Raw genomic sequence first — 25,472 nt, 5'->3', positions numbered from 1 at the left:
CTGGGATGGGGAGATAGAAGTTGGTCCATATTCTCAGACAGCGAGATGTAGATGGAGTCATCACTGTTTGGTGGACGGTACAACACACATATGAACAAAAGGTGGGAGCGAAGGGGAAGCCGTAGCCAAAGGTATTCCTGGGGGTGAGGTGGAGAGAGGGCAGTGCAGGGCGAGTGAGGAAGAGAGTTTTTTTATAAAGATAGCAACCCCACCTCCAGGACGAGGCTCAGGTCTATCATACCGGAGGAGGGAGTAACCTGGGAGAGATACCAAGGAATCAGAGACATCATGAAGGAGGAAAGTTTCTGTTAAGCAGATCACGTCTGGTTTGTCAGAAGCAACCTGTATGGAGAGATCAGACAAGTTTGAGTGAAGGCCCCGGATGTTTGAGGTCCATACTGTTAAGGAAGAGGAAGGGGGAGCATCGGATACAGAACAGGGGGGGGGGGGGAGCGGTAGGGTAAGATGTGGAAGAGGTGGAAGAGGTAGGGAGAGCTGTTGAAGGTGTGTCGGAGATTAGAATAGCTTGGAGAAAGGGAAGAATGGGGCAGACAAAAGGTTTGATGGTGATTGGGAGAGGCGCAGTGAGGTGTTATTTGACGAGGGGGAAGAGCGAGGCAGAAGGTTGAGGGAGATGAAGGTGAAAGTTGGAAGGGGGAAGAAGCGGGGAGGACGCTTTGAGGAGGAGGGGTGAGAGGGGAGTCTAGGAGGGGAGGAGCGAGGGAGAGTCTCGGAGGGGAGGGGTGTGGGGGGACATTTGAAAGGAATGGGTGATTGGGAAGATTTGGAGCGGAGGGGCAAGGGGGTAGATTTAGAGGGGAGGGGTGATGGGAAATGGGATTTTGGGGTGATGGGATTTTGAAAAGTGTACGATTAATGGGAAACGAACATTTATTGCAAAATGAGTTTCTTGAGACATTCGAGTCAAAAATACGTTTGAGGACGCTGGAGGGAGGATGGAGTGCTGGAGAGTTTAGGGAATGAATGAAAGATGCACTATAAGAGATGGAATTTTTTTTTGGAATGAATAGATTTGGTGAGCAAGTCGAAAGCATCCTTTTATAGAAGAAGAAGAAAAAGGTGTTATAGAATATGACAGAATACAGGTCTTCAGGGGTCAGATGAGACATTTTTTAACAACGTGATCACGTGATCACAAACAACGTGGTCGAAGAACGAACGAACAAATAAGAACGAATAAACGAAAAAGAGCAGAAGGAAATGTTGTTGTTTTTCTTTTTTTTTCTTCTTTTTTTAAACAAGGAAGTATGGGATGAAAAGACCGTGAAAAACAGAGACCGGAAAGTAATTGCAGCGCGATCGGAGAACCGCTGAGACAAAAACAAAGCCTCAAGCCAAGGTCGGACACGGTAGCCTAGTACTACACTTAGGCCTCAGAATACGCGATATGAAAGACCGACGATTCTGTACACAGGTATGAAAAACCAACGCCAAGAGTACTATTAAAGACACACCAATAGGTACATACACCGAGAGAAAGATACAGTTTCGAACACAATTGTGAAAAGTTACTTAACTTCTAAAGCGAGCGCGCATGGAACAGCTTTGAAGAGACGAGACCTCCAATCTTGCGCATGCGCAGAGCGTTGTTGCACTGAAGAGTTGTTGTTAAGTCTGGCTCTGCTGAAGTTTGATGAGGTCGTCGAGGTATTGGTCATTGACATCTGCCGTTGCAACGTCGAAAGCAAACGGCTGCCGCACCCATGCTGGGTATTGCTCTTGGTCGGGAAAGTAGCCGTCGAATGACTTTCCCAGCTCATCCAAGTGCGTGGCAATCACTTGCTTCAGCTCCCCCAATACAGCAGTGCCTCCAACTTCAGACACATCTTCGATCCCACTCACGCACTCATCCAGTAGCGAAAAGTTCGCGAAGTTGTTGTTCTCTGTTCGCCGCCTCCACAACGGTAACTTCTTTCGGAAAGCGCTCAGCTTTTCTTCAGATTCGATGACATTCACTCCACCACCCTGCATCTGGCAATTGAGATGATTGAGTGCGTCGAAGATGTCAGCCAAGTACGCCAAGGCGAGGATGAACTCTGACTCTTGGAAGTGCGTTGCATGGCAATGCTGGTGTTCTCGCAAAAACAGGGCTAATTCTACACGCAAGGCAAAAACACGGCTCACTACCTTCCCTCGTGATAACCATCGAACGTTAGAGTGGTAGAGGACTTCAAATTCAGAGCCGATTTCATTGCACAGCTCTTTGAAGATGCGCTAATTCAGAGCACGGCTTCACACGTAATTCACAGTTTCAACGACGATTTTCAGAACATTGGCCAGTTTTGGAGGCAGGGTTTTTTATGCCAGTGCGTGTCTGTGCAGGACGCAGTGCATGACGATGATATGTGGTGCATCGGCCTTCACCAGCGCTCCAAAACCGGAGTTGCATCCCATCATGGCTGGAGCTTCGTCCGAGCAAACTGCAGACACCATGTTCCACGAGAGGCCGTTGCTTCTGAAGAAGTCGTCCACAAGCTTCTTCACGTCAGCTGCCTTCGTTGTTGTTGTGAGAGGCTTGCAGAACAGAAAGTCTTCCTTAATCTCGTCTCCTTTGACATAACGCACAAATAAGATGAGCTGGCTCAAATTCGAAACGTCGGTGGTCTCGTCGAGTTGAAGGCTGAATTTCGTCAGGCTCGCGACTAAAACTGCAACTACCTGGGCGAGGATGTCGTCGCTCATGTCGTCGATTCTGCATCCGATGGTGTCATTTGAGAGTGGAATGAGAGACAACTTGTTTTCAGCAGCTTTTCCCAGCATGATGTTGGCCATTTTCAACGCGGCCGGTTTGATGAGTGTCTCGCCAACGGTGTGCGGTTTGCCCTGCTTTGCGATCAGGTACGCAACTTCATACGACGCGGTGAGGATCGGTTTGTCAATTGGAACGAAGCCGAGAGTGGGCAAGGTAGCACTTGCGTCGAATCGGACTCTCTTCAACTTGAATTCATCCAGCGTTGCGTCTTTGTACTGCCCCTCACTGTGCAGTTTTTTGAAGTGTTCCCGTAGTTTTGCTGGTGCTCGGCTGGAGTTGCTCAACTTGACATTGCAAAGCATGCATTGAGGACGCTGACTTGCGTCCCGTCCGTCAAACACGTGAACCCGTACGCACGTAATCCTTCGACCACTTCCTTTTTTTGCTCGACATACTGCAAAAATAAATAAATAAAGTAACAAACTGATCTCAATTGAGTTCGGGCAAATAATTATATGACAAAAATTAAAAAAGAAACATGCTTAAATATAATCAGTACACCTCTGAAAACTGAGAAATTTTAACGAAGAAAACATAACTTATAGTTACGGTGACGGGATTTATTATCTACTCAACTCTATGTCACCTCAAATCCCATTATAATATTACATAGAAAACTGCGAATTGTTCGTTTTGAATTGCGACAAAAGGAGTTATATCACCTCCACCTAATTTTCTGAGTAATCTATCTATATATATAAAGCAGTAAAGTATGTTTGTTTGTTTGTCCTCTTATAACTCGAGAACTACTCATCGCAGAGCAAAACCAAAGGCATATTCGGATTCAGTACGTCTCAGAGCAACTACAGCACACCTTAAAATAAATAAAAACTTCGCGTTTTAAAATTATGACGTCATCAGCGTATTTCGGAACGTTAATTTTTCAACTTCATATTCGGAATCAGTACGTCCCAGAGAAACTACAGCACACCTTAAATGTTTAAAAAACCTTCGGGTTTTTAAATTATGACGTCATCAGCGTATTTCGTAACGTTAATTTTTCAACTTTGACGACAATGACTTCCGACTTCCGGGTTCGGAATGTGGGACCAATGCCATTTGACAGGGAATAAAAAATAAATGCGACATTCAATTGATGACAATGACTTACGACTCGACTCCCCTCTCCCCCTCCCCTCCCCCCTTCCCCTCCCCCCTCTTCTCCCCTCCCCCCTCTTCTCCCCTCCCCCACTCTTCTCCGGTCCCACACTCTTCTCCGCTTCCCCCACTCTTCTCCCCTCCCCACCCTCCCGTTCCCCTCCCCTCCCCCCCTCTTCTCCCCTCTCCTCCTCCCCCTCCCCCCTCTTCTCCCCTCCCCCCCTCTTCTCCCCTCCCCACCCTCTCCTCCCCTCCCCACCCTTTCCTCCCCTCCCCACCCTCTCCTCCCCTCCCCCCCCGTTCCCCTCACCTCCCCTTCCTCCTCCCCTCCCTTCCCCCGCCCGGCAATGCCGGGTACTTCTGCTAGTATATATATAAAACACAGTTTGTGTGTGTGTGTAATGTTACCGATAGACTCCTAAACGGAGAGGCTCACGTGCTTGATATTTGGCATAGACATGGCCATTGAGCCTGGGAAGAACATGGCCTACCTAAAAATATTTGACGAGATCCATATTTTTTATTCATATTTACCTCAGTGCATTTCAGCGAGGAATATTATACACGGAATCTGAGCCGGTGGCAGAGAAGCGCGCCGATTCGCTCAGAGCGATCACGTGATGTTCCATCCTTGCCGAAATGAATGTGCATGCCGCCATAAACTCACAGTTACGCATTCGCACGTAATTCAGAGCGAAAAGCGATTGCGTTTTTTCACATTTCGGCGAGGAACATTGCCATTCGCATCACATAGGTTTTTTTTTCTTTCATCTTTAGATCCATATTTTTTTTCAGCGAGGAATATTATACATGGAATCTGAGCCGGTGGCAGAGCAACGCGCTGATTCGCTCAGAGCGATCACGTGATGTTCCATCCTTGCCGCCATAAACTCACAGTTACGCGTTCGCACGTAATTCAGAGCGAAAAGCGATTGCGTTTCTTCACATTTCAGCGAGGAACATTGCCATTCACACCACATAGGTTTTTTTTTCTTTCATCTTTAGATCCATATTTTTTGCCATAACGTAGCGCATTATGGCTCGCTCGAGCTCGAGTTAGCCAATCACCTGGGAGCATGAGGCCACGTTGGCCACGCCCACGACATGACGCAGAGTTGCAATCTTGCGTTTGCGTCGTTTGTTACCACGTGTAAACGTAAAAGTTTTAAAAATTGAATTTGTCTACGAGTGAGTGACTGGAAGACTGACTGTGATAAAGGCAATGGCACCGAAGAAAAGAAATTTGTCGCGTTCAACCTCCCGAGCAAGGAAAATCGCTGATCGGAGACTCCATGAAACCAATGAAGATACTTTTCACCATCGACAAGCCAATCAAGAACGTGTCTCTAGATTCAGACAGCAAGAGACAGAAGATGAGACAGAGGCACGTCTAAACGCCAATCAACAACGTCTGGCGAGGGCCAGACAGCGAGAGACAGAAGATGAGACAGAGGCACGTCTAAACGCCAATCAACAACGTCTGGCGAGGGCCCGACAGCGAGGGACAGAAGATGAGACAGAGGCACGTCTGAACGCTAATCAACAACGTGTGGCGAGGGCCAGACAGCAGGAGACAGAAGAACAGCGCCAAAAACGACTCAACAACTGGCAACCATCAGGCAGACGTCAGCTGGCCATTGCATGGGAGAAGGCTGCATTCAGTTACAATCCGAACACTGACTACTCCTCAAACGTTGATATTGGCTCCATGTCGTTCACCTGTCAGTTTTGCCATGCCTTGAAATGGAAGGGAGAAACACCAGGAATGTGTGGCAGGGGAGGCAATGTCCTTTTGCCTTCTCTCCAATCTCCACCGGAACCTTTGAAAGAACTACTTCAATCAACTACGACTCAATCCAGACACTTCCTGAAGGAAATCCGTAATTACAACTCTTCGTTCCAAATGACTTCGTTTGGAGCAGATCGCGTCGTCACTGAGCAAGGATTCATTCAAGGTGCAAGGCCAGGTATACCACCTCATTGGCTCTATCCACCCTCAACCAGGTGAGCAACCGAAATTTTTACAAATCTATTTTATGGGTGACCACCGAGAAGAAGCTGCCCGACGAGGACAGAACTTCCCCAACCTACGCTCTGAACTAATCCTCGCCTTACAAGATATGCTCCACTCAAATAATGCGCTGGTCAACAGCTTCAAGTCGACATTGGAGAGAATGCCTTCACCTGATTACAAGGTCGTAATTCGAGCTGACAAACGTCCTCACGGAGAGCACGAACGTCGGTTTAACGAGCCAGTCAACAATGACGTTGCAGTTCTCATGGTAGGAGAGCAGTACAACAATCGCGACATCGTCCTGCATCTTCGCGACAACAGCACGAAGCGGATTTCGGAGACTCACCGATTCTATGACGCCCTCCAGTACCCTCTGATTTTCTGGAAAGGACAAGATGGCTATTATTTTGAAGTTGAACAAGCTGGCGGCCGGGGAAAGAAATTATCTGCGAATGACTTCTATGCCTTCCACATCATGGTCAGAAAGAATTCCACGAATCATATCCTGCAGTGCCGTGATCTGTTCCACCAGTTCATCGTCGACATGTATGCCAAAATCGAAAGTGAGAGACTCCTCTTTATCCGGCTCCACCAACGTCAACTGAGGGCAGAATCGTACGCACACCTCAAGGATGCTGTCAACAATGACGGAGATGTTCAGAACATGGGACAACTGGTCATCTTGCCATCCACGTTCACCGGAGGTCCCCGATGCATGCACCAGCGGACCCAGGATGCGATGGTATACGTACGCAATTACGGTCGCCCCGACCTTTTCCTTACCTTCACCTGTAATCCGAAGTGGGAAGAAATTAAGCGAGAGTTGATGATCAACCAGCAGCCAACACATCGCCATGACATTGTCGCAAGGGTATTCCACCAGAAACAGAAGGAACTCATGCAGACGATTAAGAAGGGCAAAGTTTTCAGGACTGTCCGATGCTTCATGTACACCATTGAATGGCAGAAACTAGGCCTGCCCCATGCCCACATTCTGGTGTGGCGAGAAGAAAAGTCCACTCTTCCAATGTAGACTCTTTTATCAGTGCTGAACTTCCAAACCCTGATGAGGATCCAGAGGTGCTCAACATCGTCAAAACGCAGATGGTGCATGGCCCTTGCGGCCGGCTGAATCCATCGTCTCCGTGTATGAAGGATGGTAAATGCACCAAGCGATATCCTAAGGCATTTCTCAAGGAAACGCAGACTGGTCTGGATGGATACCCACTTTACCGGATAGTCAGGTTCACTATGTTTTTTCATTCAAAATCATGGTAGATTAGCAAACCTATACATTTTTGGAAACGTTATTACATGGAAAATCTGAAAATCAATGTTTACATTTGCCAATTCCGACCAATTCGATTCGACCAATTCGACCAATCGACCAATTCCATTCGACCAATTCGACCATTCGACCAATCGCTTCGATCGACCATTCGGCCATTCGACCAATTCGATCGATTCGATTCGATTCACCATTCGACCAATTCGATTTGCCAATCAATTTGACCGACCTTTGCTTGTGTGGAACAGACTGTGGAAACGATGTGGACTATATTGTTGGATACGACACACAGGACAGTGATGACGAACTCTAAATGGCATATTCTGTAATCATGTATGTTTGATGCCATTGACTGCCTGTGTAGATGTGAAGTTATACTGACTGCATGTGTATATATGATTTTGCTGACTGCCTGTGTATGTTTGGTGATATGAATTATTGTGACACATTTTGATGTTATTAACTGCCTGTACAAAATGATAACATGTATTTGATTATGCAACTTATCGTGAATATAAAGACAGTATTTTGCAATTCAAAACCTTTGATTCGTGTCTTACCATTCCCCATAGCACTAATTTGATACTTTCATTGGATTCCTTGTCCCTGAAAATATAGGTTTAGTATATTTTAAAAAGTTTTTAGGGTAATTAGAGGCAGAAATAGAACAAAATATGTATTTTACAGTGGCCATTGTGAAAATCCAAAATGGCCGCCATACAGGTATCTCTCCAAATGTAAACATTGATTTTTAGTTTCCTTATGCTATAACCTTTCCAAAAATGTATAGGTTTGCTAATCTACCATGATTTTGAACGAAATATAATTTATTGACATAGTGAACCTGACTAGGAGGAGAAAGCCTGAAAGCGGTGGATCTGAAACATCTATTTCAATTTCCGAGACCAGAAGCACAGACGTTGACAACCGATGGATTGTACCATACTGTCCACTTCTCTCTAAAATGTTCAAGGCTCATCTCAATGTTGAGTTCTGCAACTCAGTGAAATCAATCAAATACGTGTGCAAATACGTCAACAAAGGTTCAGACATGGCGATGTTCGGCCTTCAGAGGAACAAAAACGACGAGATCGAGTCATATCAGCTGGGGCGTTACGTCAGTAGTAACGAAGCTATCTGGAGAGTTCTCAACTTCCCTATCCACGAACACCACCCAACCGTTGGACACCTTTCCGTACATCTTGAGAATGGCCAGAGTGTATTGCACAGAAGGCAACGCAAGGCAAAAAGCAGCAGAACCACCAAGTTCAACTACACTTCCCGCATTCTTCCAATTGTGTCAACAAGACGAATTCGCCAAAACACTCATCTACAATGAAGTCCCACAGTACTACACCTGGGTGGTTGGCAGTAAGACGTGGAAAAGACGTCCACAAGGAGCACGAGTTGAGGGACATCCCGACATTCGCCGTTCAGATGCAATTGGATGAGTCTACACTGTACATCCAAACAATTTCGAATGCTTCTTCCTGCGCCTTCTACTCCATCATGTCAAAGGACCCATCTCTTTCCAAGAACTGAGAACGTTCAACGGCCAGGTTTGCGACACCTTCCGCCAAGCCTGCCACCTGCATGGCCTTCTGGAGGATGACAGCCACTGGGATGCCACTCTAGAAGCAGCAGTCTCACGCTCTCCAGCCCTGTTGAGAAATCTCTTTGCCATCATGCTACAAACTTGCAGTCTCTCCAATCCGGTACAACTGTGGAATAACCATCGTGACGATCTCAGCGAGGACATTCTCCACAGGGCAAGACAGGTTCATGCTGAAGCAGACTACTCCGATGCGATCTACAATGAAGCCTTAGTACTCATAGAAGACAAACTGCTTTCTCTTGGAGGACATTCGCTGGAGGTCATTGGCCTTCCTGTAACACAGCGACAACAACAGAATCACCTGGCTCGGGAAGTACTCCGAGAGATTTTTTTTTTTTTTTTTTTTTTTTTTTTTTTTTGTATACAAGATCGAGGCTCGTGAAAGAGCGAAAATTAATCACACAGAAAGACAAACAGACACATAAAACAAATAACATCGGGAGCGGTAGACAAGATGGGGAGAGAGGGGGAAGGACACAAACACAACATTTGAGAGCAGGGACCGAGAGACATGGAGACATCGAGAGATCTGTGGGAGGGAGAGGGCTTTGGGGGGGAGGCATGTGAAGGGGGGAGGCATGTGAAGGGGGGGAGGCATGTGAAGGGGGGGGGGGGGTGGGAGAGGTATAAACATATGGACACTGCCAGGATTTCCAGGAAATAAGTTGGAATTTCAAATAAGGTGGATCTGGGGTGAATTAGTGGGGGTAGAAAAGATCAAGGTTATGGATGGGGGAAGATAAGAGATGGTGGTGAACAGCTGTTTTAAAGACATGGAGGGAGGAGAGGGATTGAAGGGAGTGTGGGAGTTTGTTCCACAGGCGGGAGAAAAGAGGAATGAAAGAGTGAAGGTGAGCAGAGAGCCGAGATTTCGGCAGTTTAACCATCAGAGGGTTGCTGGCAGATCTTGTGGACTTGTGAACCGCGGGACTTCATACAACGCACAAGAGTTGGAAAACTACATCAATTAAAACAAGCCAAGACCGACAGTGGAGCAAGAACAGATCTACATGCAAGTGCTGGCGAGCATACACTCTTCTGAAGGTGGATTGTTCTTTCTGGACGCACCTGGAGGCACTGGAAAAACGTTCCTTTTGAACCTCCTCCTGTCAAAAATCAGGCAGAAAAACATGATTGCTCTGGCTGTTGCCTCTTCCGGAATTGCTGCCACTCTTCTCCCCGGGGGCCGGACCGCCCACTCAACTTTCAAGCTCCCCCTCAACCTCACTAACACGGAGCAGCCAATGTGCAACATCTCCAAGTCATCGGCTGTCGCAGAGGTATTTCGGCAATGCCAACTCATTGTCTGGGACGAGTGCACAATGTCTCACAGAGTTGCACTGGAGGCAGTTGACCGCACACTGCAAGATATTCGAAACGATCAGACTGTCATGGGAGGCATGACTCTTCTGATGGCAGGGGATTTCCGACAGACCCTGCCTGTCATACCACACGGAACCAAGGCAGATGAACTTCGTTCCTGTATAAAGGCATCTCCTCTATGGTCAAAAGTGACGAAGTTGAAACTCAGCACAAACATGCGTGTCACCCTTCATGGAGATGTAGCCACGGGCGCCTTTTCAGCGAAGCTGTTACAGATCGGAAACGGAGATTTGGAGACGTGCCCTGAAGATGGACTGGACATCGTACCATGCGGCAACAATGTCATCACGGCTGACGAACTCAAGGCGAACGTCTTCCCCAACATCCCCGCCAACTACCGAAATCACTCCTGGCTCTGTGAAAGGGCAATTCTAGCCCCAAAGAACGATGCAGTGGACAAAATCAATTTGGATCTTCTGCAGACTATTCCTGGGGATCTAAGAACTTACCGATCTGTCGACTCAATCCAAAACGACCACGAGACTGTCCATTACCCGGTAGAGTTCCTCAATTCGCTACAGCCTCCGGGTGTGCCTCCCCACATACTCCATCTAAAGGAAGGTGCTCCAATCATGCTCCTGTGAAATATCGATCCTCCAAAACTGTGCAACGGCACACGACTGGCTATCAAAAAGTTGATGCCTCACGTAATTGAGGCCAACATACTTACAGGAAACTATAGCGGGGAACAGGTCTTCATTCCGAGGATCCCAATCATACCATCTGATCTGCCAATCGAGTTCAAAAGGCTCCAATCCCCTGTACGGCTCAGCTTTGCCATGACCATCAACAAGGCGCAAGGACAATCTCTCAAGGTGGTCGGACTGAACCTTGATTCCCCGTGCTTCTCCCATGGCCAACTATATGTAGGATGTAGTCGGGTAGGACAAGAGAACAATCTATACATCCTATCCGAACAAGGAAAGACAAAGAACATTGTTTACAAGGAAGCACTGCGTAATTAACTACGTGTCTGGTGTGTTGTGATGATTGTGAGAATATCGATTCTGATTCTGATCTGATTTTTATGTGTATTTATGTGTATTTTATGTGATTTTATGTATTTATGTGTATAAAAAAAAACACACAAAAAGGCACGAAGGAAAATAGTTAATTACTCTGACACATTTAGCTGCGGTGATTGAAAAATCACCGGACAATTGTTGCTGCTGTTTTGATGCTTTTTACTGCTGTTTTGATGCTTTTACATTGCTGTTTTGATGCTTTTTCACTGCTGTTTTGATGCTTTTTCACTGCTGTTTTGATGCTTTTTCACAGCTGTTCTGATGCTTTTTTGCCGTTTTTTTAAATACTAGGGCATGCCCGTACTATATATATGCCCGTACTATATATCTATCTAAAATTATATCCCCCCCCTCTATTTACATGAAATGGTTTGGTCCATTCGCAACGCCAAAGCGAACGGCGAACGGCTTGCGAGTACAGTGACAATCCCCCCCCTCTATTTACATGAATGGTTTGGTCCATTCGCAACGACCACAGAACCCCCCCCTCTATTTACATGCAATGGTTTGGTCCAAAGCGAACGGCTTCCGGAGTTTGGTAAAGAAATCGCCATCGCGTACACAAACGCGCAGGAAAGCGAATGAATCGCAAATTCGTTTTTATTAGTTGTAAAACATAATGCCCAATTATTCAATTATCGCCAACGTATTTTGGTTTTTTGCAATTTAATCGCAAGGAAAAGTAGAAAGAGAAGAGGGGAAAAAAGAAAAGCCTTCCCTTGCTGCAAACAGCTGCTGCAAACAACAACAACATGGAAGGCTGCACTGTCCGGAAGTTGGCATATCGCAGTTACGATTATTTTAGTGTTAATGGCCAATTATTCAATTAGCGCCAACGTATTTTGGCTGTTTGCAATTTAATCGCAAGGAAAAGTAGAAAGAGAAGAGGGAAAAAAACGAAAAGCCTTGCATTAACGCATTAACGCTTGCATTGCATTAACGGTTCGGCACACGTGATAGCTCGCTGCTCTCTGATTGGTTGAAGCGTTTTTTGGACATATCTCGGTAAGTAATTGTCCGATTAATATGAAACCTTGAAAAGGCACATCCTCGGGTCCCCAGCAATATACCTGGCAAGTTTCAAGTATATCGGACCCGTGGTTGTCGAGAAACAGCGGTCACAGACAAACAAACACACAGACAGACACACACACACACAGAGATTACTGGAATTATAGATAGATAAAAATCTCATTTCAAAAAAAATAGATCCAAAAAAATCTCACAATGATGACATATAATTCACAGAAAACGTTGAAGCAACCGCGTATTATTGCGGTGATGTTTAACTCTGAGTGAGAATAGTTCTAAATTTTAAAAACTTTCATCTGATATTTGTGATTTATTTCAAACAAACTGTATTTCCCATCTACACGGCCATGTATTCCTATTAACGTTATGTAAAGTACATAAATTGTGTGGATTACATCATTTGTGGATGTGATCAATTGCCAGTAACCATCTATATCCCTCCCCTCCTCCCCCTACCCTTCCCCCTCCCTTCCCCCTACCTCTCCCCCTCCCCCCTACCCCTTCCTTTCCCCCCTACCCCTTCCCCCTCCCCCCTCCCCCTCCCCTCCCCCATCCCTTATTAATAATAAGCATAATTACACATAGATTCAAAATTGATACAAAACTTTAAAAAAAAAAAATTGCAATGCGTTTCGGAGGACCTCCGCCAAACCCCTGAGACTGGCTCACTGAACCCCTGGGGTTCGGACGAACCCAGGTTAAGAACCACGGACCTAGAGGGAACAATGAGATTGAAGAGAATGTGGAAGTTGGATACACAGGTGGGGAAAAAAATGGAACAAATGAGTGGAGGGGAGGAGTGATTCTGGAAATTGGGAGTTTCATCAGAAGGGGGTTGGTGGTGGACTGTGTGCACCCTGCAGGAATCTGGGGTGAGGAGAGGGGGATGAGAGGAGGAGAGGGTGAGGAGAGGGGGGTGAGGAGAGGGGGGTGAGAAGAGAGGGGGTGAGCAGAGGGGGGGTGAGGAGAGAGGGGGTGAGGAGAGTGGGGGTGAGGAGAGTGGGGGTGAGAGTGGGGGTGAGGAGAGAGGGGGTGAGGAGAGAGGGGGTGAGGAGAGAGGGGGTGAGGAGAGAGGGGGTGAGGAGAGAGGGGGTGAGGAGAGAGGGGGTGAGGAGAGAGGGGGTGAGGAGAGATGGCTGAGAAGAGGAGGGGGTGAAGAGAGGGGGGGTGAGGAGAGGGAGGAGTGAGGAGAGGGAGGGGTGAGGAGAAGGGGAGGCGTGAGGAGAGGGGGCAGCGTGAGGAGAGGGGGCAGCGTGAGGAGAGGGGGAAGCGTGAGTAGAGGGGAAAGCGTGAGTAGAGGGGGAAGCATGAGGAGAAGGGGTGCGTGAGGAAAGGGGAGGGGGAGTAAGGAGAGGGGGTGGACAAGCACGGAATTAGCAGAAGGTGCAATTGCAAGGCCAGAAGGGAGGCAGTAGAAGACAGAGAGACCACTGACCTGTCTGCTTGATCATTTATAAGGAATGTATTTTGTGTGCAACTGGTTCTCACGTGTTATTCTCATTTTATGAACCATACCTGTATAAATCCCAATTATTAATCAACTAATCATCACAAAATCATTTGCTTTTGATTATGAGCAATGTTTCAACTGTAAACCTAAACGACACTGCAAATACAGTAGGCCTATGCAATATTATTATTAAATTTGTTGCAAAGCTGTTGGTGTTATGGGGCGGGAAACCCCAACAACCCTAACCCTATATACTTGTCTTGGTAAAAAGAGCACAAAATGTAGCCTACTTGATGTTTGCAAATAAGAGATGGTGCGATGCATCTGGAAAGCTATATTTAAATTTATAGGAAGCATTCAAAGGGCTGCCAGGATTGCCTAGAACATCAAACTTACGCACACTTACCTCTAAGGCCTAAACAATCGAGTGTGGGTTCGAATCCCGACCCAGCTATAAACTGGTGCTTCACACTCACAGGCAAGGCGATTCATCAGTGTTTGTACCGTCACTCGGATGGACGTTAATATTGGCGCCACATCTGCCGGCGCCAATTGGACGTTAAAGATCCCATGACATCCTTCGATAAGAGTAGGAGAGCTATCGCCGGCATCGTGAACAAATTACAAATTCGTACAGGGAAGGCAAACACGCAATGGCAAACCACGCACGTAGGTATAACCCCTTACCAATAAACTGCTTCGGCAGCACCGTCGCTCTGTAAGTGTAAGATTACGATACATCAGAGAACGGAAAGCCCATATGTACCAAAACTGAACATTTTGCCTACTATACCGGTATGCAAACAATACACCAAATGCATAGTTACCACAAGTGACAAACTGACGAGGTTTCCCACCCCAGCGAAGAATCTGTTGTCGATGACAAAATAAGGTCCCGTGTTTCATTAATCATCTCTTAACTGTCTAAATTGTTTTCTTGTACATTTCCTTTCGTGCTAGGAATATAACGGCTTTCTTAATCAAATAACAAATAAACAATAACGTGAATATAGGCCTCTTGATTCGCCACTCGCCGTGCAAGTGGCAATACCCAAAATGCTTTGCGCCTGGCGGGTACATTCTGGCTGGGCCAACCAATGTTAACGGCTTGATGCGTATCCAACGGTGTTATTTTCCTCATGATTATGAAATAACACTGCAAAATTACATTTCCCACTCCCTCTTGTAGGGTATGTGAGATATCTTGATATTTGTCGTTTTTGACCTATCAATAGTGAAGAATCACTTAAAAGATTATCGTATTGGAATATTCACCAAAATCTAATCATTTAATCCTTAGCAAAAGCCCACCCTCTCCACCAAATTTCGTCCGAATCCGTCTATAACATTTTGAGACATACTGGTGATACTGCTCACAGACAGACAGGGCAGGGGAGAGCACGAATATGTGCATGGATTTCATAGTCGGAAGTGCATCACACACGACACGGATTTCCGGTTAAGCGCCATTTCAAGTTTTTCCAATTATTATTTTGACATTTTTATGAACCAGATATTCGTTGTGTTTGTTTGTTTCCTTTTGACATATTTTAGGATTATATTTTTATCTTTCTCTTTAAAAGCTAGGCTATTTGGTTAACAGCAGTAAAAAACAAAAAAACAACAACAACAATTATGTGTAGGCGGAATTGCCTTTTCACGCGACGTCTGGTGGTGGTTGCTGAAGGGTTACGGCGGAAGGTCAGGTGGAGTTTATAATAAAATTCAGATATTTTTGCGGAGACAAATGGCAATTGTTTTTAATTTTGTATCTTTGGAGCTCGTTAGCATAAGTTCAAGTTGATAAATCAAATGGTGAAGCTCTATGGTTGATTGGTGCCGATTGATTCCTTCCGTGTGCAGTATACTATAGTAAGTCAAGTGATGTTTTTTTGTTTTTTTTTTGTATACTGAATCGAGGCTCATGAAAGAGCTAACATTTATTTCACAAACAAATCAACCAGACAAACAAGATATATAAAAAGAGGGAGCGGAAGACAAGATGGGGAGAGAAGGGGAAGCACACAAACATAACATTTGAGAGCAGGGAGATGTGTGGAAGGGAGAGGGCTTGGGGGGAGGAGGCGTGGGAAGAGGGGATGGAAGAAGTATAAAACACAAGGACTTCCAGGACAGAAGTTGGTATTTCAAAAAAGTGGATTTGGGGTGGAATTAGCGGGGGTAGAAAAGATCAAAGTTTTGAATGGGGGAAGATAAGAGATGGTGGTGAACAGCTGTTTTAAAGACCTGGAGGGTGGAGTGGGATTGAAGAGAGTGAGGGAGTTTGTTCCAGAGGCGGGAGAAAAGAGGAATGAAGGTGAGCAGAGAGTCTTGATTTTGGCAGTTTAACCATAAGAGGGTTGCAGGCAGATCTTGTGCGACCTGTAGGAATATTTGGGGGACAGAGCCCAGAGAGAGCTGGGGGGGCAAGGCCAGAGAGGAGTCGGTAGAAGACAGAAAGACCACCAACCTGCCTGCGGTGAGTGAGTGAAAGGCCCTTGGAGTTAGCTTCATCGCGGGAGATTCCAATGATTCTGAACGCTTTGGTTTCAACAGCGTGAAGACGAGCTAGGTGTGAGGCAGGAGCACCAGCCCAGAGGGGAGAGCAGTATTCCATTGAGCTGCGGATGAAAGCCTTGTATGTGGTGAGGAGCTCAGGTGTGCCAAGGAAGGACATCGCACGACGGAGGATGCCCAGTCGGCGACTGGCTTTGGAGGCCAGATTTGAAATGTGGTTTTCCCAGGAAAGATCATGGCAAATAGTGAGACCCAAAAGCTTGAGTGACAGAACTTCTTGGAGTGGATTATTCAGAAAGTGGCTGGGAGGGTTGTCCAGTCGGTCTTTTCGGAGAGACATCGTAAGAGTGTGAGATTTGTCAGGATTGAAAGACATGTTCCACTTGTTTGCCCAGTCTGTGATTTTGTCCAGGTCTGCAGAGAGTGAGGAGGCTGCACACTGCCGATCTGAGGGATGAGGAATGGAGCGACAGAGAGTAGAGTCATCAGCAAAGAGATAGAGAGGATTTTCAAGAGAGTCAGAGAGATCATTGATGAAGACCAGAAAAAGCACAGGGCCCAGAACACTGCCTTGGGGAACTGCAGCCTGAACAGGAAGAGGAGATGAGAGAAACCCATTCAGGGCCACACGTTGACTACGACTAGAGAGGAAGTCCGCCAGCCATGCGTGGAGATTTCCATGGATACCAAAGGAGGAGAGTTTGGTGAGCAGAGCGGGGTGCCAGACCGTATCGAAGGCACGTGATATGTCAAGGGAGACAGCTCTAATTTCCTGTTTGGCATTGAGGACCTCCATCCATTGTTGAGAAAGCAGAAGCAGCATGTCCAGAGTAGAGTGACCAGGTCTAAAACCAAATTGATGATCAGAGATCAAGCCATTGGAGAAGAGGAAAGATTTCATATCTGAAGCAATGATGGATTCCATGACTTTGCTGATAATTGGGAGAAGGCTGATTGGTCTGTAGTTGCTAGGATCTGTTTTTGCACATTTTTGTGCAAAGCGGTGATGTTGGCTGATTTCCAAGCAGATGGAAGATGACCTTGAGCAAAAGACAGAGTGAAGAGAACAGAGAGAGGGAGTGAAAGAGCGGAAGAACAAGATTTTAGGACCCGTGGACTGATGCCGTCAGGTCGAGTTGCAGAATCAGAGTCAAGGGTTGACAGAAACATTTCCACCTTGTCAGGAGGAAAGGACACAGAGTCCAGGAGCAGCTGGGTACGACAGGGTACGGTGGGTACAGAGAGGGATGGGTTTGGGACACAAGATTTAGAGGCAAACTCAGAGTTGAGGCATTCAGCTTTTTCACGTGCGGAGTCAGCCGTGTAGCCGTTTGAGGTGAGGGAGGGGATGGAGGGGGAACAAACACCAGAAACAGATTTGACCAGATGCCACCAGGATTTGGAAGAGGGAGACAGATAAGAGAGTTCTGTCTTGAGAACGGAGAGATATTGTTTCCTGGCTCTCCTGAGGGTGGACACACACTTGTTTCGGGCTTTGTGAAAGGAAATGAGATGTCCTTCCGTTGGATTTGCTTTCCTGGAGACAAAAGCAAGTTGTTTCTGGGCAACAGCCTCACCACAAGATTCCGTGTACCATGGATGGGAGGAAGGGTATGACAACTGAAGACGAGATGGGATACATCTGTGCATGAGAGAGAGCAATTTACTTTGGAAGAATTCCCAGGATGAGTTGATGTCAGAGGCGGTAGAGATGGGAGACCAGTCCAGATGATTGATGGCTGCTTGAAGACCGTGCCAGTTGGCCTGAGTGAAATGCCAGACTCGTCGATGCTGAGGAGGCTCTCTGAGAATGGTCAGAGAGATGTCCACTTTAACAAGCACATGATCAGATGAGCCGATTGGAGCAGAAGAAGAGCAGCAGACATTTTCAGGGAAGTTAGTCATAACCAAGTCCAGAAGAGAAGATGCTCCGTTGACTGAAATCCGGGTCGGGAAATTGACAGATTGTGTCAGTCCCAGTGAGTCGCAGAAGTCCTTTGCTGAAGAGCCATGGCTGGTGAGAGAGGTACCCACACCCAGCCAACTGGCATGGTGACAGTTGAAATCACCACATATGAGGAAGAGAGAGTTGGGATGGGTAGATAGAAGTTGGTCCATATTCTCAGACAGCGAGATGTAGATGGAGTCATCACTGTTTGGTGGACGGTACAACACACATATGAACAAAAGGTGGGAGCGAAGGGGAAGCCGTAGACAAAGGTATTCCTGGGGGTGAGGTGGGGAGAGGGCAGTGCAGGGCGAGTGAGGAAGAGAGTTTTTTATAAAGATAGCAACCCCACCTCCAGGACGAGGCTCAGGTCTATCATACCGGAGGAGGGAGTAACTTGGGAGAGATACCAAGGAATCAGAGACATCATGAAGGAGGAAAGTTTCTGTTAAGCAGATCACGTCTGGTTTGTCAGAAGCAACCTGTATGGAGAGATCAGTCAGGTTTGAGCGAAGGCCCCGGATGTTTGAGGTCCATACTGTTAAGGAAGAGGAAGGGGGAGCATCGGATACAGAACAGGGGGGGGGGGAGCGGTAGGGTAAGATGTGGAAGATGTGGAAGAGGAGGAAGAGGTAGGGAGAGCTGTTGAAGGTGTGTCAGAGATTACAGAATAGCTTGGAGAAAGGGAAGAATGGGGCGAACAAAAGGTTTGATGGTGATTGGGTGAGGCGCAGTGAGGTGTTATTTGACGAGGGGGAAGAGCGAGGCAGAAGGTTGAGGGAGATGAAGGTGAAAGTTGAAAGGGGGAAGAAGCGGGGAGGACGCTTTGAGGAGGAGGGGTGAGAGGGGAGTCTAGGAGGGGAGGAGCGAGGGAGAGTCTCGGAGGGGAGGGGTGTGGGGGGAGATTTGAAAGGAATGGGTGATTGGGAAGATTTGGAGGGGAGGGGCAAGGGGGAAGATTTGAAAGAGATGGGTGATGGGGATGATTTGGAGGGGAGGGGCAAGGGGGTAGATTTAGAGGGGAGGGGTGATGGGGAAGTTTTGGAGGGGAGGGGTGATGGGGAAGTTTTGGAGGGAAGGGGTGATGGGGAAGATTTGGAGGGGAGGGGCAAAGGGGAAGATTTGAAAGGGATGGGTGATGGGGAAGATTTGGAGGGGAGGGACAAGGTGGAAAATTTGAAAGAGATGGGTGATGGGGAAGATTTGGAGGGGAGGGGTGATGGGGAAGTTTTGAAGGGGAGGGGTGATGGGGAAGATTTGGAGGGAAGGGGTGATGGGGAAGTTTTGGAGGGAAGGGGTGATGGGGAAGATTTGGAGGGGAGGGGTGATGCGGAAAATTTGGAGGGGAGGGGTGAAATTGGATTTTGAAAAGTGTCCGATTAATGGGAAACGAACGTTTATTGCAAAATGAGTTTCTTGAGACATTCAAGTCACAAAATACGTTTGAGGACGCTGAAGGATGGGTGGAGTGCTGGAGAGTTTAGGGAATGAATGAAAGATGCACTATAAGAGATGGAATTTTTTTTTGGAATGAATAGATTTGGTGAGCAAGTCGAAAGCATCCTTTTATAGAAGAAGAAGAAAAAGGTGTTATAGAATATGACAGAATACAGTTCTTCAGGGGACAGATTAGACATTTTTTAACAACGTGATCACGTGATCACGAACAACGTGGTCGAAGAACGAACGAACAAATAAGAACAACGAATAAACGAATAAGAACAGAGAAGGAAATATTTTTGGGGTTTTTTTTTTTTTTTTGGGAGATTTTAAAACAAGGAAGTATGGGGTGAAAAGACCGGGAAAACCAGAGACCAGAAAGTAATTGCAGCGCGATCGAAGAACCGCTGAGACACGAACAAAGCCTCAAGCCAAGGTTGGACACGGTAGCCTACTACACTAGGCCTCAGAATACGCGATACGAAAGACCGACGATTCTGTACACAGGTATGAAAAACCAACACCAAGAATACTATTAAAGACACCCCAATAGGTACATACACCGAGAGAAAGATACAGTTTCGACAAAAACACAATTGTGAAAAGTTACTTAACTTCGAAAGCGAGCCGCATGGACAGCTTTGAAGAGACGAGACCTCCAATCTCGCGCATGCGCAGAAGATCGACGCTCTTGTTTATTCTCGAGTTCTCCTCAAGCCGCACTGCACGTCCTCAGCCTCGTCTCGCGAACGTCAACAGCGCAACACAGCGCGCGCTTTCCGGAGGGGCGGAGCCAAGCCGAGCAACATATATATACACATCGATCATTGATCGTGAACCGAAAAATATAATAAATTACTGATGGTTTCAGAGTTATGACGTTTTTAAGCATGAACCTCTAAAACCGAGCGCCTCCCTCATTTTTGATCCAATCGAGGGGAAACTTCACAAATCTGTTCAGCATGTCAGTCTACTAAAATGTCCTTTTGGAATTTGCGATAGGGCACGTGGTTTGGCAGATATCGTTAATTAAAGGAAAATATTTTAAAAATGGATATCTCTTGAATCGCTCGTACCTCAGACCGTGAGTTGGTAATAATTTATATAATTCACACAGTGCAATACGTGCAGGCCGCCCCACGGAGCGACCTTGCGGGCTTATCAACGAGGCGAGGCGTGACACAGGTGTCTCAGCATACCTCAGATCAAGTTTGAAAACTAGCATCAACCGTGCATAAATTTGCATATTCGATCATTTTTGACAAAGTTATGGCACTTTGAACTTTGGTAGGGGACATGTATTGCAGCGCAATACTCAGAATGCTTGTTATGATAGTATTTGTGACTTGCAGGGTAAATAAAAATGAACTAGAACGCCACTCAGTAGAGCGCATAATCCCGCCGTGGGTCAAGTTGGAATAATACGATTTCACAAAAGTTTGAGGGAGTAGTTCAGTGACAACACAAGACAAGACAACACAAGACAGACACTGCACAGATATATATTTAGAATATATAGAAGATAATGTTTAAAAAAAACAAGGCAATTTCACTTACATTTTCGGATTCAGCGTTCAATTCTATATAAGTGAGTGTATGTTGAGGCATGTGTGACTTCAAATAAAATTGTAAGCCAGGAAAAACGTTCGTTTCATTCCTTAGGGATACAAAATGTAAAACTGGCCCAAACGTCAAAACAAAACTCGCTCATTTTAAGTCGTACAAGCTAATGCGACCACTCATTCTTCTGGGAAGAATCCCGTGCACATGCTTGTCACACTTATAACTCACCTAAGTCTTTATAAGTTCATCAAATACTGACACCGCAATTGACATTCGCTGAGGTAAATGTTGATCTCTCTTCTGAGGTTAAAAAAAAAAAAAAAAAAAAAACTTTTAAAGCATTATACGTATCAAACGATACATTTTATGAAACGGGGAAACCGAATACACACTTTGGTGGTTTTAAAATGACAGAATATGTCTTTATTAGAAGAAAAAAAAGAACCTTGAAGATGACGCTGCTAACAAAATACACCGCTCTAATGCATAACCACGACCTTAAACTACATTTACAACAAATATGAAAACTATTTTCATATCACAATGTTAAATATAGAATATTGTTGCGGATCCGGGGGTCGGCGCTCCCCTTACCAAGGGGGGGGGGGGGGGTTAATCCCCTTGTCTTTTACACTGGCCGATCCCCCAGGCCTGGAAATTATAACGCTCCTTTGCGGGGTTGAGATTGGCCAGGGTGATTGGTCAAGATGGGCTCCAAAATACCTTTGCCAATCTCTCCGCAAAACAGGGAGATAACTTCCGCCCGAGCCGCAGCGTTAATGGATACGCCGAGCGAAGCGAGCCGCGACTCGGGCCGTTAGCAATAAGACTAAACCCGATTAAGCGGTTGGCCAAATCGTGCCACGTATATCAATTGGGGACAGGACGAAAGCGATCGGATGAGAAGAAACCAAGGGGTAAAGAAAGAACAAATATGGTTTATTTATACAGTGATGATTAAAGAGGAAACGAAAGGGCAAGAATATACAAGAGAGGAAATAAAAGGACACAGGGCAAGCTGACACAGTCTTAATTAACACGCCCAGGACAGAACAAACACACTTACACGAAAGGATGGAATGGCAGGGATGGTGGGAAGGAAGAGAAGGGTCCAGGCAGATGGTAGGCGTCGAGGTCCGGCTCCAACCTCGCGCTCCGGTCCACGCTCTGGGTTCGAGGCGAAACCCGGCAACCAGCACCGCGTGTCGTTGAACGCGACCGGACAATTATATACAGTGGGGGAAAACTGGGATCCTTCGCGTACGTAATAGCTGGATGGCCGTGCTAGCGAATAGTGTATGCGGTTATGTTGCAATTAACAGGGGAGTGAAACTTTCATATAGAATCTTGAAACTGGTACTTATTGACCAGAGAACCCTCTCCAGCCCTTCTTTCACGGCGCGCACCTCCAACAAGTTCATGAACACAACCAAGGCCTTCTCCGCAACTCTCTTGTGCACGCCTTCTCCCCTTTTTAGCTCGACTTTGCTCGCTCGACTTCGTAAGTAGTCCGCGGCGGTGCTTATATTGGCCGCCCGCGTATCAAGCCGCCTGCCTTTTGGAAACGCCCACCGGTGAGCTCGCCTCGGCCTTGGTTGGTCGCGAGGGCTCACCGGTCCCGCCCCTTGATGAGGCGTTGACAGAGCCACGCCTTGTTCCTGGCGCTTGCTGACTCCTCCCCCTTCTTCTCCAAGACGACCGCGTGCGTAATGGCGTCGCACGGGTTAGAAAACCAATCGCACTGATGTGGAGGGAGCTGTAGGGCCTATTCTTATTTCATTAATGCAACGTCGATTCAAACTATTGGGAACAGAGCCTTACCTGAAACACATACTCATGAAATAACTAAAGAAGATCCGATGGTATCCGACGTGTTGCTCGTGGCCTATCTATGGTGCTCTCTTTTAACATTAGAAGAGGGGATATTTACAGGGGATTATTTATAAGGGATTATTATTTACAAAGTGGAGTGTTCTAAAAACCACAACGATATATAGAAGATAATGTAAAAAAAAAAAAAAGAGCCCTGTCTTCCAATGGTAAACAATCCTTCAAAAAATTCCTGGATCCGGAATAATATCCTGAGCTTCACCAAAAACTAATCAATTCTTCCTTATCCCAAGGGCAATCATCCCACCAACTTTCATCCAAATCCGTTCAGAACTTTTCCAGATATCTTGTTCACAAACACACGAACACACACACACACGGACACGATCGAATGCATTACTCCCTGGTGGGAGTAATTACCAGTTTGTTCAAGAAATGAACTGTGTGGGAAAGTAAACTGTTTGTCTTGTTTTTTTAAATGCAAATCGTGTTAAAAAAAAATTTTATGCCTCCGCTGACAATGTTTTCGTGTTGTCCGTTCCCTTTGTCATAGGGTATCATTACCGCCATAACTTGAGAACGACTGAAGGATGGATCCTCCTGTGATACTGGGGTTGGTGTAGCACAGGAATGATTCCCGAATTGGGATGTAGGGATCCTCCTGTGATACTGGGGTTGGTGTAGTACAGGAATGATGCCCGAATTGGGATGTAGGGATCCTCCTGTGATACTGGGGTTGGTGTAGCACAGGAATGATTCCCGAATTGGGATGTAGGGATCCTCCTGTGATACTGGGGTTGGTGTAGCACAGGAATGATGCCCGAATTGGGATGTAGGGATCCTCATGTGATACTGGGGTTGGTGTAGCACAGGAATGATGCCCGAATTGGGATGTAGGGATCCTCCTGTGATACTGGGGTTGGTGTAGCACAGGAATGATGCCCGAATTGGGATGTAGGGATCCTCCTGTGATACTGGGGTTGGTGTAGTACAGGAATGATGCCCGAATTGGGATGTAGGGATCCTCCTGTGATACTGGGGTTGGTGTAGCACAGGAATGATTCCCGAATTGGGATGTAGGGATCCTCCTGTGATACTGGGGTTGGTGTAGCACAGGAATGATGCCCGAATTGGGATGTAGGGATCCTCATGTGATACTGGGGTTGGTGTAGCACAGGAATGATGCCCGAATTGGGATGTAGGGATCCTCCTGTGATACTGGGGTTGGTGTAGCACAGGAATGATGCCCGAATTGGGATGTAGGGATCCTCCTGTGATACTGGGGTTGGTGTAGCACAGGAATGATGCCCGAATTGGGATGTAGGGATCCTCCTGTGATACTGGGGTTGGTGTAGCACAGGAATGATGCCCGAATTGGGATGTAGGGATCCTCCTGTGATACTGGGGTTGGTGTAGCACAGGGACGATGCCCGAATTGGGATGTAGGGATCCTCCTGTGATACTGTGGTTGGTGTAGCACAGCAATGATGCCCGAATTGGGATGTAGGGATCCTCCTGTGATACTGGGGTTGGTGTAGCACAGGAATGATGCCCGAATTGGGATGTAGGGATCCTCCTGTGATACTGGGGTTGGTGTAGCACAGGGACGATGCCCGAATTGGGATGTAGGGATCCTCCTGTGATACTGGGGTTGGTGTAGCACAGGAATGATGCCCGAATTGGGATGTAGGGATCCTCCTGTGATACTGGGGTTGGTGTAGTACAGGAATGATGCCCGAATTGGGATGTAGGGATCCTTCTGTGATACTGGGGTTGGTGTAGCACAGGGACGATGCCCTAATTGGGATGTAGGGATCCTCCTGTGATATTGGGGTTGGTGTAGCACAGGAATGATGCCTGAATTGGGATGTAGGGATCCTCCTGTGATACTGGGGTTGGTGTAGCACAGGGACGATGCCCGAATTGGGATGTAGGGATCCTCCTGTGATACTGGGGTTGGTGTAGCACAGGAATGATGCCCGAATTGGGATGTAGGGATCCTCCTGTGATACTGGGGTTGGTGTAGCACAGGAACGATGCCCGAATTGGGATGTAGGGATCCTCCTGTGATACTGGGGTTGGGATATAGGGATCCCTCTGTGCCTTGTGTGTTTCTTTCCGTTTGTGTTGTTGTTGTATTTATTAAGATATTTGAACGCCTTTGTTGCCTTCGCACACACTGTATTCAAACTGATGGGATGTTTTCAAATGGGAGAACACCTCCAAATTGATTTGTTGTATGCTGGCACGGAATTCTGTTTTTTTCGTCCTTGATATGGCAGCTGTTTGCGACACGATATTTCCATGAGAAATAGGGCATGTACTGATCTTGTGACGTGGAGATAGTGGGTGCAACAGTCTAACTTGAATGAAACACAATAACTGCAAAAAACAAGTGCTCGTCCAATCTGAGTTGGCAGCATTAGCTACGGTTAACATTACCATGCCACAATACTCGTCATTGTAATGATTTCTCGTGCCAGCCACGCTCGATGA

General features: G+C 46.6%; 1 protein-coding gene across 7 annotated transcripts in view; it reads right to left on the bottom strand.

The window, feature by feature from the left end:
* PBRM1 (polybromo 1) overlaps positions 1–14,741 on the bottom strand; it is a 411,924-nt gene extending 397,183 nt beyond the window's left edge. For 6 of the 7 annotated variants that reach the window (XM_078776017.1, XM_078776018.1, XM_078776022.1 and 3 more), the window contains exon 1: positions 14,514–14,605. The gene's annotated coding sequence lies outside the window, so the exon portion shown is untranslated. Of the gene's footprint in view, positions 1–14,505 lie in introns of all 7 variants that reach the window. The other variant, XM_078776019.1, reaches the window with a different exon arrangement.
* Positions 14,742–25,472: the final 10,731 nt, after the last annotated feature.

The sequence above is a fragment of the Myxine glutinosa genome, chromosome 4 (assembly GCF_964187855.1).
Source record: "Myxine glutinosa chromosome 4, kmMyxGlut1.1, whole genome shotgun sequence".
NCBI lineage: Eukaryota > Metazoa > Chordata > Myxini > Myxiniformes > Myxinidae > Myxine > Myxine glutinosa.
The sequence above is the reverse complement of the archived record's forward strand: the minus strand, read 5'-3'. Positions and strand labels throughout refer to the sequence as shown.